Source organism: Pundamilia nyererei, unplaced genomic scaffold, assembly GCF_000239375.1.
Source record: "Pundamilia nyererei isolate P.nyererei 1_Seehausen unplaced genomic scaffold, PunNye1.0 scaffold00136, whole genome shotgun sequence".
NCBI classification, from domain to species: domain Eukaryota; kingdom Metazoa; phylum Chordata; class Actinopteri; order Cichliformes; family Cichlidae; genus Pundamilia; species Pundamilia nyererei.
In genome coordinates, this window is record NW_005187537.1 from 756,221 (window position 1) to 772,995 (window position 16,775).

The 16,775-nt window shown below is 36.7% G+C and overlaps 1 protein-coding gene across 1 annotated transcript in view; it reads left to right on the forward strand.

Annotated features, from left to right (window-relative positions):
* The window catches only part of hpse2 (heparanase 2), a 48,953-nt gene that overhangs the window by 3,605 nt on the left and 28,573 nt on the right, over positions 1-16,775 (forward strand). The gene's annotated exons all lie outside the window — the stretch shown is intronic.

Genomic DNA, 16,775 nt, shown 5'->3' on the forward strand with positions numbered 1-16,775 from the left:
GTATTGTCTGCAGTTTGTTCATACACATGCATGTGCACTCACATGAGGTTCAAAGCACACCAGTGTAAACCATCAGCTTTCAGAATGACAAATGTAATTTGTAAAGGAGGAATGTAAGGATGGATATAGGGGTGCAGCAGCAGGCAAGTAAACAGAGCACTGACATTTTCGCTGGTTACAGTTAACTCAACCTGACCGCAGAAGGAACTCTGACGTCTTGATGTTGGGTGGGCTGCATTTCTTATCTGTTTTCCTTTGTGATTGATTGGGATGGAAATAAGAAGCTGCAGGAGAGGATAGTAACAGAGGCAAAAGTAAAATATTGGATTTATGTTTTAAAAGTATTGTACTGCTCAGAAAAGTCCACAGACTTGGACTTGGTAATAAATTGGCTGCATCTGTCAGCAATAATTAATTCATGCTGTTTGTTTGGTTTCAGAGGACTTTGGATTCAAAATAAAATTGTAGTTGATTACTAGGAAGGTTAAGTCTTATACACGCCCTTTTTATCTTCGTTAGCATGTTGAAAAGTCAGTGGGTTGGAATTGTGTTTTGGGTTGGCGGGATTTTTATACCAAAATCTGAACCACCCAAAAAAGAGTTTCAAAACCTGTAAGTTCTTTTGGAAAAGTAATGTTGGACTTGGGAATTAGCAGGGACCTGAGTTGAAGGGAATCATTAGATACAGTGATGTACATGACCACGTGTTCTCTGTCTGGAGACATTAAAAATATTTGGCCATGCAAATCTTAAAGTCATTGATAAATTATGTAAAGAATCCAAATATACGTTAATTGAACCCCGTTGAATGTGCCACTAATACTTTTGGTCATAACATGCAGAGAACAAAAAAGCCTTGCATGAGTTGGTCTACAGAGTATTTTTCATGTATTCAGACTGTACTGCTTCCCTGGGACAGACCCTCTGTGTGTTGCTGTGTGAGTGATAGAGGCAGATATGAAGACCATACATCAGCTGCATATTTTCAAATAGTCTCAAGTGCAACAGTGAAAACACAGACATATCGCATTTATCACAGTAGGCAAATACACAGAAGAAGAATTTGTACCTGCTCGGGTGTGGGGTCAGTTCACAAGTTCAGGTCAGGAGTTATTTACTGTAGCACCCTATCATTAATACTGATCTGTTGACTGTGCAAAAAAACCCCATGGCCTTGCAGTATTTCATTGTATCACTGCAGGAACTGAAGATTTTACACAGAGTTCCAGCATTTTTGGACATCTACTGTGCATGAGAGTTTGAAGTTTTTTGGGGGGTTTGTTTCTTTGTCTTTTTTTTTTAACAGCCAGATCTATTGTTGATCAAACACGCTGGTAGCAATTACGTAATTATATTTTCTTGCATTGTTCTCATATGGTGCTCATATGAATACAAATTTAAAGACACAGTACGAGCAACTAGTAATGTGGATGTTATGGCCAAGCTTGTTGAGACATGCAACTTGTATAATTTCAGAAAAGCATATAACATGACTACTGTGCGAAACTGTAAGATCAGCAGAAAATAGTGTTGGAGTATCCAGTTCTGCAGTTCAAATCTCAACAAATACTTATTATACACACAATGTTGTTGTGATGCATTGACATCATTTGCATTATCATTCTGATATTGTCTGAGTTGCTGTTTCTTGAAAAAGAAATAGCCATAATCTTAAAAAAAACATGATCAGGACACCTAGTCCCAGTCTTGCATGTAGTATAGTGCTAATGTTGCTCAAAATTAAGACCACATTTCCCATAAACCCTGCTGCTTCCTGTCACAAAGAGGATGTTAGCAGCAGCAGCTGCAGCATAGAGGAGAGGCAATAGCTTGTCTCTATGACTAAAAGATATGTTATTTTATCCTGTAAATACTGTTTTTAAACTGTTTTTAAATTTGCTGAAGCAAGTTGATGAAGTATAATCTTAAAATATTGATACATATAACCTTTTGTGAATATGAACTAATTGTTATTTTCCTAGATTTGAGACATTTTAAGTGTTTGGGACTCATGGAGAATCATGTCCTTTTAAATGGTAAAACCTCAGTTTGGAGACCCATAGGGTAATGCTAGTTTTACGCAGGTGCCACATTTCTTATCAGACTGCACTTAATTTAGCGAAAGTCTTTTCACAAAAACATATAATTTTTCCAAACACAGGCTAAGCTAAAAGCAATTATTTGAATCTATTAAGGAAATTGGTGAGGCTATTGGTTTCTTTTAAAGGTGCAAAAACAAAAAATGTGGAACTGAGCAACCATTAGTTGAGAAATAAGTCACCAGAATGCACGCTGATGACACTGAAAAAGTCCTGAAAGTGTGAACATGTTTGTGTGTAAAGTCCAATCTGTGCAGAAACCTCATCTCTGTGCTGGAGAGAAACAGGGGTTCAGAGGCACTAAGGATGTGTTTAAATATGGTCTGGTAACAATTAGTCAAGATCTGTGTGTGTGTGTTTGTGTGGGTGGGTGTGTGTGCTTGTGGTGTGTGTGTGTGTGTGTAAAGGCAGGTGGTGTTTTAAAGACCTTTAACAGTCTCTCTCCATCCTTTTCCACTCACCACTGTCTGACCTTTGGCCTAGGCTTGTTAGAGCTATCAGTAATGGGGCCACTCTGAGTTTACATGCGCACACACATTCAGCTGGGGTATGAAGTTGAGAAATTACCATGACCTTAGACAAGGTCATGGCGAGCGTCATTTCATGTCTCTCTGCAGGAGAATATTCCTCCATCAAGGATCACTTCCTGGACCTTTTTCTCTTTTTTTTCTTTACTTTTTCTTCTCTAACTCTATCAGTTTCCTTTTCTTCATAACACAACACCTCTCTTATATTTACTGTTAGTTTAGCTATTCTGATTTCACATGAGGATAGGCATGTTTTACACTGAATGAAGCGACCAGTCCGTTCAACTTGGGACATTGAAAACCTCGTTCATGTATTGAATACTCAAAGGATAGACACAATTCAATTTAGGAATTCCTATACTGTGTTATTCTTGTCATATAAAACTGGAAGATCAGTATTTGTGAATAGGAACCAGAAGAAAATCTTCCAAAAACAGAGAAATCTGAGAGGCAAGAGTGAAGAGGAGGACATTGTCAGTAATGAGGTCTGCAGCTGCTTGCAGGAGAGTGAATGGAAAAGCAGTTTTCTACTTTACTTTAAAAGTATCAATGATCTTGAAATGTTTTCTTTGACATTAAATACAAAAAGAACTCATCTAATCAGTGTTTTTATAGTTCTAGCTGAAAACAGCTGCACCAATGGGAAGAAACTGTATTGTGCCTACACTAATGTGTATATATATATATATATATATATATATTGAATAACTTAATGCATGCATCAAAAGTTTCTGTATAAGTACACAGTGAAAGAAATTATGGTGACAGAGATACAAAAAGCTGCACTGTCCTTTGCTGTTAAAATTTAAAAAGCAGAGTCTGTCTTTAGGCAATACTGAATATGAATATTATGATATGATTTCTTATACCTTTTGCAAAAACTGCATAAAATCAATATTTGTCATATTCAATGCAGCCCTACCCAGACACTGAGGTAATAGTATTATTTGGTTGGTTATTTTATGTTTACATCCATGAATAGTTACATCATTGGGGGAGGAAGTATCTTGATGAAATATGGCAGTTGATTAGCAGTTGATTTCCTCATAAAGGCAAGATGTCAAACTCCAAGATAACTGGCAGTTTTGTGGTCCTTGCTAAAGCCAGCTGTTGCTTGTTGGAGAAGCCAAGAATGAAGATCACTGCAGAAGGAGTAAAATTATTAGGACTTTAAATTAGTAGTGTCCCATGCACAAACTATTGCAAAGAGGAGTCATTATGTGATGGTACATAGAGATGAATTTATTTTAATTGAGTATAGTGAGACAAAGATGACCACTTCACTTGATCAAATTTTGGTTTGAGATGACACACTTAAGAATATTATTTTAATGTAAGATGAGTCAAATGTTGGCTTCATGATCTAGCAGATGGTTTGGAGCCTGACGTCACAATTTAGCCTCTACTCTTTCTCTGTTTCTTAGTCTGATCTCACACTCGCAGTATTAAGTGACATGAATGTTTACGGGATTTAATCAGTTGTTAGGTATACGCAAACATTACTGAGAGTAGATCAGACACTAATACCATGAGCCTCTCTCTGTAAGTTGGCACAGTCAAGGCTAGAAACCGCTAACAGAAAGATGCATAGCTCCCCAGGAAACATGAGAAGAATGACAGAAAAGTGAAATATGTTAATGTTTATGTAATGTATTCTTTGCAACAAATGTTCTTGTGCACTTGATAAAGGTCATTGTGCTTAAATGAAATCTTGGCCACGTAGTTTGTTTGGCGTGTGTACAATTCTACCTAAACATGAAGTCTACATGTAAAACTGAAGGGTTTTTTGTCAACGACTGTATGTTTCAGTGACTTAGTCAGTGTTCAGATTCTGAGTTGCAACATATGGGAGAATAGAGGAGAATTTCACTGTATGCATATCTCAAATGTTCCACAGAGTTAGTGGATAGCCTTTCTAAGCCTGCTAAAAAATATGAACAGGGCTGGACATGCAAACTTTGATTATTACGTTTGACTGTTTTCATTAATACTGTACACACTGCTGCACTCTAGCTTGTGAAACCAGCTGTACTTTTGTGTACACACTTGATGTAAAACTGCACATCAAATGTGTAAACACATATTGAAATATTTCACCCCAGCTCAGATATCAAATCGGATTTTTTGTGCGAAAAACTCCTATCCTGTGTGCAGTACAACTGTGAAAACTGAAATGAAATTCTTGACAGAAAGCGTAATGAGACACTAACATACAGGAATATGTTAAAAATCTGGAAAGACAAACATTAGGAACAGAACGGGGAATTCACTGAACATCTGTGAATGGCTTGAAAATGTTTTCATCAAAACAAACTGGCACAGCTGTCTATAGCCTCTAGTTATAACTTTCTCTTTTTAAAAAATCAAAACACATTTTCTCGCAGCACTGGGAAACATGCTCTATTCTTTGTATTTGTTCTGCTCACCATCTTCTCCCAGACCTTTATCACTCCTCTTCTTAATCGTATGCTTTAAACTCTTTCGTGAGTGACCAGAAGTGTTTCTCCAACGGCTTCCTTATCTTTTTGTTTAAAATTGCCTCAGTTAGTATGTTCACACTTTGCGTGAACTGTAATGGATTTGGTTTTTGGTGTTGCAGCTGCTTCAGTACCCGGACCATCTTTAGCTCACTGCTGAATACAGATTTATGAGAGTTTCCCCTGCCAAGTTTCACACGGTAACACTACAGTGCAGCCAGTTGCCATGTCAGCAGGAGAGTGAATATAATCTGCTTTGATTTGTATATATCCATAATGATATTATTAGATATGAGCAGCTATTGCGGTTCTTGGACAGAGTGGAGGTAGTTGAAAAAACATTAAAGGTTGTGTGCATATTTTTTCATGCAACGTATTGCCCAACTGTTTACTTTATTGTACTATTAAAAGAAGCGATGCTAGAACCCTGCTGTGTTGTCCTGCCAATAGCTTAAGGGAGTCAGAAGCATAGCATTTCTTTTCACAGATACGTGAAGTGTGAGTTTTAAGTATTTTTCTGCCTTCAAACTGCACTCACACTTAGGTGAAGCAAAATTACTGCTGTCTTATATGGAGTTTGTGTTGAAGAGGTTTTGCAATAGTAATTTCACAAATTTTAATTAAATTCTTTTGCATTTTTAAACTTTTCATTTATTGCAAAGAAGAAATATTTAAATTGGACTGTTTTGTGTTCTGCCAATTCAAGCAGTAACTGCAAACTGGACAAAGCCTATTATGATAATACCCAAAATAAGCTTTTCCAAATTAGCGCTAAATTCTGTTTGAAATTCAGAATTGTTTTCCGGTCTTAGGTTTTACATAGTAGCTTTTTTTTTTTTTTTTTGCTTTTTTTTTGCAGTATTACATTAGATGCAATACACACACTTATGAAAGCGCATTAGAACCAGACTGGGGACAGTACTGTTGGTATCCACACGCTGAAATCTGGGCACACACTTGATTTGTAGACTACAAAAGTCAATATTTGTCTGACAATGACCTGCCTGAAAACCAGTTAACAAAAACAGGATTTATAGTTACAAAAGGGATCCATGTGTCAAAAAAACACACAATAAATTTAAAGTGAGTAGTAAAATTATTAATGTCTTCATTACTTGCACACCTTGAGCAAATTTTCTGCACTTTAGTTTACCTATTGGCTTAAAATGTATCCCATCTGCTTTTATATCTTTTGAAACAAGACATGCTCTTTTCTTTTGGGTTTTTGTTCAGAACCATAACCTTCTTTGTAGTTTTTTTCATATATATTTTGTGGCTTTCAGGGATTTACTTCATTGCATTTGTCCTCTCGGTCACCATGTGTATCATCTTAGCGCAGATGTGTTTAAAGTCATGTTCATTTTAAGTGTATCTGTAATAACAACCATTCTCTAAATAACTTGCATCATTAGATTATTCATGTTCATGTGCACACTGAAAAGATTTGGATCCAGACTTAAACCCTGCGGCACGTCACTGCAACCAGTTTCACACACAGAGCCATTTACAGCATAACTCAAAGTAGTGAACTATCTATAGACAAAGGAGTTCAGTCAGAACATGACTACATGTGAATTTGTGTGACCTTTTTTTTATGTGTGTTTGGCTGAATTTATAAAGTGCTTTTTTCTCATTCTTACATGTCAGTTTACAATTATCACCAGTGATGTAATCTCAGCGTGACAAACGTTTGATTGCCATATAGCCTACTTTTTTTCCTTACTCTTTCCACATGGCCTACACAGATCCAGAAGTGTCTGTTTTTCCTTGATCGAAAGAATACCCAGTGTTTAAATCATGGATGGACATAACATGTAATTCCATGTGTTTGCAATATGCCCCGAGACAAGTGCCAGCAACCTGCAAACGAATGTCATTTTAATAGCCTGATGCATGGGAAATGTTTGAAAGCAGTCCTTCCTCTCCCGTGATTGTTTGGCATGACATCCAACCTCCACATTTTTCTTCAGAGCTCTAGAAAACATACGTTTTGTGTCAAATTTCAAATCATGGCACTGTGTTCTTGACTGCTTTGAGCAAGCTTGTACCAGTGGGATGGCTCTGTTGCTGGAATGCTGGTACCTCTTGAATATATGTGTGTCTAGGTCTCCGTGTGTGTGTGTTTATACAGACTGTAAGTGTGTGTATGGGTCCAGATGAAGTTGTTATCCCGAGGCAGAAAACATGCCTCCTTCATTACCAGTGAGACACATTTTATTTCCTTAATTTGACTCTTAGGCTGTCATCCGTTATTTATGAGATTACCCTGTGTGTGTGTTTGTGTGTGTGCCTGTCCATATGTATTCATTGTGTGTACAGTTTGCACTGGAAATAGGGTCTGGTAAGGGGCTAAAAAGCTGTAACTGCTGTTTAGAGAGGTGATTTGAATTGGTGTTTAAGAATGTTACGCTAATGTTTCTTCTCTCAACTACTTACCCTGGAATTTAACACACTCATTAGCATCGCACAAATGTTGGCAACATTGCTACATGCGTGTGTGTGCTCCAGGAAAGTGTCTGCTATTTCTTGTAGCGAGAGAATACAGTTTTGCGGGGCTGAGCCGTCATCAGTACGTATCTAAGGAGTTGAGTCAATTTTAGCATGAGTACATAAACACTGTTCTTTTATATTACATTTTTATATTAAGAAATTAAAATAAAATATTTTCATATGTTTTACCTGAATAATTTTAATATTATTTTTTTTCCTCCTACATTCTGCTTAACGTTTCTGTAATACTTAGTTGCAGTGGTAAATGTAACTTTAGATATATAATATATATGCACAGTTGCAGAATATGGATGAGACTACTTACCACCTTTTCAGAGTGACGTTCTTCCTCTAGTTTAATGTGATTTGCACCCAATGTTTTCTAACCATAATCATTCACATTATTCCTGTTGGATAAATTGTTTCTTTCCTCTCTTTGGTTCATACTTTGTGTTCATACTTTAACACTGGGGATATTCAACTTATTGTGTCATCGTGCACTAAACCCCATCCCCCCCCAAAAAACGTTGCTTTCATACATGTTTGGCATGTTTTTCTTTGGCCACTTGTGAACCCTGTTTAATTCTGTTCCTTTTTTTTCATTTGGAGCATATGTTGGATTGTGTTGGACCTTGTCAGAGGCCATCTATCACTCCATGGTGTCCTGCTGAGTTGGAGATTCACAGCACAGCCCTCAACTCTCAAAATGAGAAAACAAGAGCATGAGTGAAGAATAAGAGAAGGGGGGGGGAAATGGGGAATGAATAGAGTGAGAAGTGAACCAACAGACTGATCAAAATGGAAGTATAAAGAGCAAAAAGAGAGCAAAACTTGAAGATGAATAAAACATTTCAACTCATGTGAGACCTCCACTTTTTCTCTAGAACAATCTTTTACCATCTCAGCCAGGCCCAGCACTTAAGATCCATCGCACAAGCCAACACCTGTGGTGTAAACTGTGCCTTCAAGGTTGAGCAAACCTGTAAATGTTCAGGGATCAGTAGCTTCACAAGTGTTAGATTTCCCAACAGCCTCAGAGCACAAATAACCTCTTCAAAGCACCCTTCCAAAAACATCTTTAATAACTAGGGTGTTTCCAAAAATCTTTCACAACCCACTAGCTTGTGTCAATTTCTTGTTACCACTGATGGATGGAAATCAGGACAGTCAATTTTTATAATGATTTTTTTTGGCATGTTTATAAAAATACCATATTATATTGTTTCTGATGTACTTCTATTTTCATAGCTTAAAAGAAATCACAGTTGCCTTTAGAAAACTATTAAAAAAAACTTGTTATCACTAAGAAAGGAGGGGAAACACCATAATTGAGAAAGTATGTGTCTCCTTGTTGAAGTGGTTAGGAAATAAAGGGCAAGTTCTATCTGCTTCAGGGGCCTTGCTGCTGGCTGTCCATGACCTTTGACCTGGGCATAAAAAGAGGACATCTAGGTGCCTTAGAGGGATGTGTAAAGAAGCTAAATTTTTATGTGTAAATATATTGTTTTTGAGGTGACGTCTGAAGACCCTGTTATTTGTAAAACAAAACAAAAAACAAAACAAAACAAAACAAATGAAAAAATGCATAATATTCTTGATTATGAAACCCATTACTTAACAATATATATTATTGTCCTCTTCCATCTACTCACTGACCCACATATCCCAAAATGATCTCATATATTTAATAAATAATTCAAGTGATGTAACAAAGTGAAGATTGATGCCAGATTTTTTTTAAGTGGCTTCAGTATTGGCTCAGTAAATTGTAAGTTGTTTTCCAACACATAACTCAAATGACAAACAGCAGTATAATGCAATTCCTCCATTATAAATTTGTACCTCAGTGTGAGAATTCAAAGAAAGAATTACTGTGTTGAGGCAACATCCTCAAATATACCTGCTACTTTACTGGGACTCATTGATTTGTTACAGAGTCATATCAGTTCATTGTTAACAGCTGCCTCTGAACTATGTAAATCCTGCTGTTCTTAAAGCAATATTTCTGCATTAAAAAGGTCAGGACATGCATGACATACATGCATTATTCAGTCTGGGAGTTATCTTTTCACACATCTATTATCTTGAAGTTCTGATGTGCAACCAACCATAAACTGTATGTATAATATGGATAACTTCACCTGGTGGCTGGTAAAAATACTGTTCTGAAACACCAACTTGAACATTTTGAAATATGGACTGACAAGTCCAGGATTAGCAGTAAGATGGAGATTTGTCTATTATAGCACATCCACTAATCAAATCAGACCCCATTTTTGTCTAAAAGGTCTAATTAAAAAGAAAAAAAAATCATGCTGTACTGAAGAAGGCTTTAAACTAAATTGTACCAGCATAAACTGGGTTTGATGGGGGGTTTTTTTTGGTTTGTTTTTTTTAAATAGAAAGATAACACAGTAACAACATTGAATGAAGGAGGTGGGAACATGCAAATAATAAATCAGTATTGAAAACTGATTTATTAATGCTTGCAACATGCAGTTTACTGCTAATTTTGCTAATATTTAACGTAAAAGAAAGCATGTCTTTTTTTTGCATTTGAAATACACTAATTCCTCAGTAAATCTGGCCCTAAGTAACTAATGGGGTCATTTTTCTTGGACTTCTGATGAATTCGACTTACGTTTTTTAACAGTACGAGTGCACGCCACGTCCTTTAGTAATGCTGCAGGTTTAAAGCACATTTGCTTCACTTTTCAGACCCTGAGACATATCCATCTTTTAAATACAGTCTGTAGATATATAACATGAGTATGCATCAAGTACATCTCTAACTTACAAAGAAAGTGGCTCAAGTATGTCAAATCATGCTCTGTGTCGATATAGTTACCTATAAACAACATTAGTTGTTTCCTTCCTTCAGATCTCTATAATGAAAATCCAGACAGAAGCTGAGTATCGTGTCCTCTAGAAAGATTAAAACTGCAGGTGCCCAGCTACCTTCCACAGCAACGATTCATAGACTTTATCCCAAAAAACAAAAACAAATCCAGTGCTCAAACAACATAATCCAGAGTTGCAGGAAAATGCTAAAAAGTCTTACAAGGAAACCGACTTCACAGGGGAATCGTCTCTTTGTATTTTTTCCCCCCTTTTTCCCTTTTTTTGTTGCTTGTTTTCATTTCTGTTTATTGTGAAAGATTCTGATCACTGAGCAGCTTTAGGGAGTAATGGATTACAGTGTGGGTTTTTGTTTACATTTGAAAAATGTTGTAAACTGAAGTGAGAGAAGCACGGTGGGCTGTGTGTTTTGATCAGATAGAGCCTTGAGTCTAAGTCTTAAAGTCAGAACCCACATCACTATCAGAGCCTGTATTTTGTTTGTTTGTAAATCTCTAAAAAAACAAAAAGAAAAAAAAAACATTAGGAACTTGGACGGACACATATGGAAGCCAGTTTATGCTTGAATGTTAGGATGGTAATCTACTTTTACTGAGACCAACAACAGATAGCTGTTTGGCTTCAACTTAAAATCAGTCACCTCCGTAAAGTTTTTTGGCTCATTAGAAGAGTAATAGAGGCATAATGTTAGATGTGTGACCAAATTGTTTTCTTTCTCATTTTCCAGAGTCTCTCTTTGTTTCTGTTTTTGTTAATTGGCTTAAGTATCCAGTAATTTGGTGCTTTGGGTTTTTATTTGGAGATTTTATTAGATGCCAGCTGATTGATTGTTACAAGATGACAGAGGAAATATGTAAGATATTTTATGGCCTTTCATCACTTAAGCAGTGCAACCCACTTAACTTATTTATTTTATGTCTTAACCATATTATACAACTGTTTATGTGTTGTAAAGAAATAGAAGGAAAATAGAAAGAAAAGGATGGGGAAAAAATTGGAGTAGAGTGTGTTTCATGCATTAAAGCATCTCAGTTCTTATAGATGGTTGGCCTCAAAGCCCTTTTGCTCTGGTGCGATTTGGCTTTAAAGGAACCCTGGTCTGTGGGACAATGCGCTTTGTTATTAAAGGAATTTTATAAGTCCATAAGTGTGTAATGAAATTTGCCTCGGTCAAAGGAGCGAAGCACGGAAAGGAAAACTGGAATTGAATTTTCGTGGTACGTTCCTCAGACCTGCATTCCCTTAGGGAGAGTACAGGACTGCTTGCAGTGGCCCAGGCAAGAAGAGGCCAAGTGAAATCTTTCCCTGAGGTTTTGAACTTTTGCTGTGAATGGCAGGAGCCGACACCTCTAACCAGGAGCAGATGTTTGGCTTGGCCTGGTCTGTCCGCTGGCAGAGTAGGGAACCCAGGGTTTGATTGAGCCAGCATGCCCTACTCACAACACTAATAGCCTGGCTCTGCATTACTTAGGCTACCCCTGCTGAAGTCTGCTGCCTTCAAACTCCTTTACTGTAGGTCTAGAAGAGACATGGGAACAGAACTGAGCCAAGACTCCTGTGCATTCATCGCAACATTAGAATCTCAACACTGAAGCAAAGCCGTAGCTGATTCTGCTATAATGTTAAGCAACTGGCATCTTTTGAGTTTAAATTTTTCACTCATCATATGTATGTGTATACAAAATAAGTACACGTTAATTATAGAAATATCAAAAATTGATTGCTTTTAGTCTAACTTGTGTCAGCGGTAAAAATTTTAAGCCAACGTCTCAGTGCATATTTATGTTAAAAATGATCCAGCGGATTCAGGTGATGTTAGATGTTTGTTTTTGTTTTAAGCAAATGAAGGATAGCTGTCTCCAGCGTTTAAGAGTAAATACTGAAGATATTACAAGACACATTGCCTTTTTATCTTCTAAAATCTCTCCTGATTTTCTTATCCCCCAACATGAAACATTTTTGAAGTTCTAATGTAAACATCTTAGTCCCACCAGATGTTGAGCATCTTCTCTTTACTGGCAACCTTTACTGAAACGTTGAAAAAGACACTGTAAGCTGTCTAAACTGCATGGCATGTACAAGCATAGTCCTTCTACACACTTGGTAAAGATTTCGATTTTATCATACAGTTATAGTTCAGTCATATTTCCGTTTGTGTTTTATAATATAAATGTAATTATGTTACTAAAAATATGTTTAGGATCTGAAAAATGTACAGAGCATATTACTGTCAACTGTAAGCAGGTACAAAAAAACAATGCTTATAAAATCCTAATTATGTATTAATTATTTGTTTTAACTACTTCTTAGCATGACTCTGCCACTGGTCCCTCATGGGGTTAATGTCATACACTGTTTCTAATGGTTAAATAATCTAGGATCAAGATTTGAGGGGAAAAAGTAAATCCTAAAATAAATTCAGTACATCAGCAATACTGGTGAGCAGACATTACTTGGACTGCTTTCTAAAGGATATTCTGGTAAATGGTGCAAATCAAATCACTAATGCTAAAAATGTTTATTCTGATGGATGAACTTGCAGTAATATTTTGACACAGCAATGTATTTTTGAGGTTTCCTACACTGGGTGTAAATGAAATGGTATTTATTTGTAAAACTGGAAAAATATGTGTGATTGAATTCAAATGTTTTAGCATACAATATGGTTTTTGCATCGGTTAAAAGTACCGCCACAAGTGTTAGAGCACTAAAGAAGAATGTCATTTTTCTAAACCGCAAACATCTCAACAGACTAATTGACCAAAACATAATAATAAAACAAATCAAAATCTCACTTGCATTCTAGCCTCTGCCAATAAGTCCTTGTGTAGATGGAAAGCAAATGGAGTAAAAAATGTTTTCAGATGAAGAATAGGCTCAATTTGTTATAGCATTAGGTTCTCAGCAGACAACATCATGAAACTTAGCCAGAGCACAAGACTGTTGAGAGGATGGTTTGAGAGGACTTTTGATGATGTGATTTGTTAAGGTGATTAGTTGGAAAATGTTTCTGTGTTTATTTCCTTGAAAATCTGGCAGGAATATCATCTCTGTCATACTAGGTGCTGTAAAAATCTCATGGGACTGAAGGTTGTTTTGCTGGAGAAATCTGATGATGATGTCATTTTAAAGCTTGCTGTAGAACTGACGTCTTATCATGCATTTCCAAACCAGACATTTAATGTTATTCGAACAAGGTGCGATCGAAGGTTTATGTTATCCACGTTAGTCATAAAAAGCAAACTCTCACCTTTTATAAAATTCACTGCTATCTCCATTATGGCCACGTGAATGGCACGATCGCTTCCAGGACTGCTGCTTGTTTTTAGATCAAGAACTGTGTTGATCTGCAACGTGCTGGATCTCCTCCACGGTGTTAAAACTCTGATCCTTCAACTTAAATTAAATTTTGTGGTAAAGGACAGTTTTGTACAATAACACGCACCATTGTTGAGGTGATTTGCAGCAAATCTCTTCCATCAGATACCAGTACAACTGCATGCTTAGATGCTGATCGTGAGTAACAAATTCTCAGTGCACAAACCTATGAATGTCAAAAAAACCTCAGCTTTCATCACCACTGATGATCCTCATTGTGATTTTGAGTCAGTCTGACACAGAAGTTGGACTGTTTGCTTTGCTTTGAAGGTAGAGGTCCATGATTAAAGCTGCAGACATGCAAGTGCAAGCTGTAGAAAAGGACTTTGCAGTGATTCCATCCTATGTTGCACAAGTATATACAGCTTTTGACCTATATGTCACACAATAAGCAGGCACTGAGAACAATATCTACCAAACAGACATTTGAGGGGCTTATTTTAGGTTTGCTAAATAGCAGTGTTAGATCTTTTCACGTTAAGTAGTGACCACAAGATTTAAAGCTAAAACTGCCTGTTTTAGACAGAAAGAACTGAGTTCCTGTGTAGAGAGCCAACATAACATATATAGGTTTTGGTTTTTGTGACTAAAGTTATTCCATGACATTCCAGAAGAATATAATAGATATGAAAAAAACCCATAAAAGGTCTCCTTGAATGTAAATTTAAAACCTTGAAACATTTTAGTATTTTATACTGTGCTAAATTAGCAATTGTGCACTTTTGTCTTCTAATCTTCAAATTTTTATCTTCTAATTTCATAATGTATCATTTTTTTTTAAACCTGAAAATATGATGATTTTATCATCTTAAGAGACCTGTAGGATTTTTTTCTCTGGCTTGAACTCACTGGCAAAGTATTGGTTCAGGTATTATCCGAGAATTATTATGAAAATAATACATACATTTCTAAAATGTTATTCCATCATTCAGTCAATTATATTTAATTAGTGCAGTTATAAGTGATTAGATTTGAATTGCAAAATAACAAATGGCTTATGTAGTCGGTATGGTCTGCACATTACGTAGTAGCATTTTTATAAACATTTTCTGTCTTTTCCCAGCATCTGATATTATAAATGTATAATTACCTATAAAAGTTGTTATGCAAGATGGTGATTCAGTAACTGTTTAATCTGGCTCTGCACGTTCAGCTGAAGAACCTCCAGTTTAAGTGAAGCATAAGTAATGTGTGTGGATATAGTTTGAGAGTGGAAGATGATTGCTGTGATTATGGTGATTATTCTAGCAGTGAAAGGGAGTCTGGAATACTGTGTGTTTGCATTGCTGCCCGCTTGGGATCTGGTCTTCATAACCCTCATTCATCACACTGCCTGGGATCAAAGATACCCTTTTTGAACTGGAATGTAGCAGATGTCCATTATGCCCCAACACATTGTTGCCCTTTGCCAGTGGTATAATTTTTGAATATGATGGTGAAGGTGTTAAAAGAAGCATTTGTTAAAAACTTGTGAAGATAGCCACTGTGTCTGAATCCTAAGCAGGTGTGTTGTTTAAAGGACTCCTGAAAATATTTTAGGTTCAAGCTCTTTGATGATTCAGGGCAGTAAAGCCCTGGGCTAGTCTCTCATTCATTCCAGCCTATGTATGTGGAGGAGTTTTGTTTCTCTACAACTACAGAGCATTCAGTGCTTAATTACAGCATCAGCAGAGGTGTGTGAGACGAGATGGCTAACCAGATAAGAGGCGGAAGCTTTACAACAACCCTCTATGTAGGTGACAGCGACAGAAATCTTTGGTAGTGAAACTGTCACACCCTTTGCTTAACTGCCCTGCATTGGCCGAAAAAGGAAACAGTTTATGAAGTGTAAAATATGTTACATGGTAAAAATGCAGTTTTATATCCTACAGTATAAAAGCAACAATATACATATTTTCATGTAAAAAGCTTTAAAGTTTTTCCTTTACATGAAGTGTACGGACATATGGTGCAAACAGAACAAAAGTGTCAGACCATATGTATATATTACTTTCATGTAATTGAATCTTCTTTTTTTGGGGGTCAGAATGTCCTCCTTTCTCTGTCTCAGACTCCAAACAAGTCCCCACATTAATCTCATAATAACTCTAATAACTTCTAATGCTTACAAGTCTGAACACATGTCTTGTGTTGGACCTTGACCTGATGAAGATCGTTTTGCAGCAAACATGGTGTAGGTCTTATTCTTCAGTATGACTGCTAACAAAATACTATCCATCCCTAGACAGTTATGCAAGTTAGTTTATATTTTGTCTCAGCACCCTGCCAACTGGCAATACTAGCCTGTCCATCAAGAAGCATTTCTTTTGCTTATCAAAAAACCCTTTTATTTCTATTACTTCCTGTCTGTAATACAATAATATTAGAAGAGTAACTTCATCGAATTTGACTAATTGCGTGCCTTTGTGGTGTCACTTTGAATGTAAATGCTGGGTGTTCAAATATTAGAATTGGTTGCACATTGCAAAGAAGCTGTGGTTTTGGCCATCTTAATCATCTTGTTATGAAGACAACTGTTTGCCTTAGACAGCGATGAACCCTCAGTTCGATTCACAAGTTACTAAACAGTCTGTCAGTTTGTAATAAAAGAATCATTCACAACAATTTTGGCTAATGATAATGGCTGCTGTATTACCTCGTGCTTTGGTTGTGTTTGGTAGTGGTTTATAGGTAGCTCCACAGTACATACAAATACAACAGACATGGTGATGTTTCTCTCCTGGGAATTCACTCCTTGCGCACACCTTGTATCTTTACAAGCCAATGAGGTCATTAGTATCTAACAAGCGTGCTTTTCCCATTAGGGAGTGATAGACAGCGGCCATTGCCAAACAGATGTGAAAACCACTCACACCCCAAACACACCCACACCCTTTCCCCCCAACAAGTGGTTTGAGTTACATGGCCCAAAGCCAATAAAAGACACTTGATGTCATTTTGTCCAT